Consider the following 3,110-nt stretch of genomic DNA (forward strand, 5'->3'; position numbering starts at 1 on the left):
GATATGTGGCTCAGGACCTTAATACCTCAAGGACCACCACTCCTCACATAAACCAACCCAGACACTGCATTCATCATTTGAGGGAGATGCGGAGGGAGGTAACACGAGAACAGACCTTTTTAGGGGTGGCTTCCCGTTTGTGGAATGAGCTCCCCAGGAAATAACACCTGGCACAATCACTGTCTGCTTTTAGGCAACAGGCAAAAACATCAGTATTTATTCAGGCTTATGTTTTTTAATTGAGAAGGTGGTTATATAATGTCAGTGGATTTTGTTATAACCATCCTTTAAGTGGGGTGGGTAAGACTTGTTCCTTTAAAATAAGTTGTTGGAATAGTACTTTAGTTTTCGTTTATTGTTGTTTTTGTCTGATTTTAATGCCGCCGTTAGTTTATTTTTACTATGTGTAAGTCACTCTGAGGCACCTGAGTGCAAAAATACAACAATTTGGACTGAGCAACAGCAGCTCACATACAATCACAGCAGCTTTTAGCCACAAGTTCATGTGGGTTTGAATAATAATAATAAAAAAAACCCCACACAATTCTGTGCCATAAGCTTAGAAGTTTGTGCAAATTGGCATTGAAAGTATATGTCACACGTACAAGATATCAACAATGTATACTGGAATAGATAAAGATAGAAGCTTAACCATGATGCTAATTTGCTCACTGCACCCCTGCAATTCCCATTAACCACATCTGCAGATTATAGGTTGCCAGTCTTCTTAGTCATTTTTGTCCCTTCCAAGGGAGTGTCCTTGGCAGATAGCATGAATACATATTACCAACACACAAACATGATGGGTGGATCTATTTACCTTATTATTGAGGACAAACCGATGAGCTTGAATAACAGCCCCAATGCCCAAGACATATTTTTATTTAAAAGTGAAGTGAAACTAAGGCGCTTTGCAATATTTGAAGATGCTAGGAACCTAGGTATCAACCCTGAGTTTCAGGTTTTGCCTATGAGAACACATATTGAATAGCATTGAAGCTGAAAGTACAGTAAAATGTTAGTAGCTAAAGAATGGGTGGGAACTGATTACACACACACACACACACACACACACACTTATAATATAATGTTGCAGTTTCTGTACAATTGGACTTTGTAGGAAGCAAAAAAGGGACTGACAGCTAAAATGATAAAAGGCAGAAGCCACATGTATTTGCAAAGAAAGAGACTCGATAGCTCAGTTGGTTAGAGCGTGGTGCTGATCATGGCAAGGTTGCAGGTTTGATCCCTGTATGGGACAGCTGCATATTCCTGCATTTCATGGCGTTGGACTAGATGATTCTCAGGGTTCCTTCCAATTCTATGGAACTTCTAGTGGTATCTGTTTCCTGGTAGCCTATTGAATAAACTCAGCACTTGGTCCTGGAGTTACATTCTCTGCTGATGCTCCTAGGCCTTCATTCAGTCAAAATGCTCAGAAGTGTAGGAGAAAATCTTGAGCTTCAAGGGGTACAAAAATTACTTGGGAGCTGGAGCAACTCCCCTGTGAGGAAAGGCTGCAACACTTGGGACTTTTTAGTTTAGAAAAAAAGGTGAGTTTTGGGAGGAAATGACAGAGGTATACAAAATTACACATGGTATGGATAAAGTGGTTAAAACGTTTTTCTTGCCCTCTTATAACACTGGAACTTGGGGTCTTCCAACATTCAGCTTCGTTGAATGATTCAGGACGAACAAAAGGAAGTACTTCTGCAAACAGCACAAAAACTACTAGTCTTCTTCCCTCCTAATCTTTAGCACTTCTGAGAAGATACAAATGCACTTGGGCTGTTAGTTTCTTTTTGTCTGTCCTGAATCATCCAATGAAGCCCCATTGGGTTGAATGGGCTTACTCCAAGGTAAATTCATATAAGATTGCAGCATAAATGATTCAAAGATATCTCATTTACAAAATCTAGCATACCTATATCTATAAAAAATATGCTTGGCAGTGTATTCAGACAGCTTAAGCAGAAGAAAGAATAATAATAATAATTTTGTATTATATTTGTTCATCACTGTTTGTGAAACATCTCAAAGTGACATACAAGACAATTAAAATACAGTACAACTTGCAACTGTTCCTTATCAAAACTTGAACTAAGTATGGAAGTAAAATCCAGACCCAATTTGAGACACATGGCACTACACCTGCCAGAGTTTGCACAGAGGGCCGTGACTGCCCTCGTTCCTTGTGTCCTACTGCCTAATGAGACTGATGCTGGCTCCTAGCTCTCAGTTCCTTATTCAACACAAGCTGCATAAACTGCCTGAATAGGAAACTCAAGCTTCCACAACTTTGCATCTCAAAATCCTTGGGGACATACCAAATTATATATATCCCTATTTCTGGAGACAGTCCTCTTAAAGAATTCCCAGCATTATTTTTTAGCCTTAATATGTCCAAGCCACTGAAGGGTTTGTGCCACAAATCCAGCTTCAACATCATCCCATTCTAGCACCTTCATTATAACTGTTTGGGTGAGTCTCCCTCCTTCCATGCCACCACTGCTGTTTTACAGCTCTGGGCTGTGAAAGGTACCTGTTCTGTGCCTAATGTCAAGATGACAAAGTTAACTCTCCAGTTCCTTGGGGGTGAGGGGAGTTTTGGTTCTGCATAAATCAACCTGCCCACCAGTGTCTGCATGTGCTTCCTGTTCATCTGGGGAAACTCTGCATTTCCCAGCCTTGGGGTTTACTTGTGCTGCTTTGACAAGCTCTTTCATCAGTCTTGTGGTTCTGTTTTCTGACCTGTTCAGTGGGAACAATGGAATGCTCTTGTGATGAATTTGTGATGTTTGTGCAGCTCTCCTGGGAATGCATTGTCAAGCGTGGCACAGGGTGGCATTTAGGCCTTTTTACCTCATCATTATTTGCCTGAAATCAAATAATATTGGCAAGGAAACAAAGAAACAGATCGGGTGGGGTGAAGACAGTGCAGCGATTTGCTTTTCACAAACCAGAGAAGCTCTTGAGAAGCCCTTGTAATTTCTCTCTCTCATCATTCATTCATTCATTCTTTCAGCCTGCCTCTTAAAGTCAAGCACCACCATTCCATACCTGTATTTACACTTCTCAAGTATCCTTTACCCTCAGCTTTTCATCACTTT

This window comes from Lacerta agilis, chromosome 7 (genome assembly GCF_009819535.1).
Source record: "Lacerta agilis isolate rLacAgi1 chromosome 7, rLacAgi1.pri, whole genome shotgun sequence".
Taxonomy (NCBI): Eukaryota; Metazoa; Chordata; class Lepidosauria; order Squamata; family Lacertidae; genus Lacerta; species Lacerta agilis.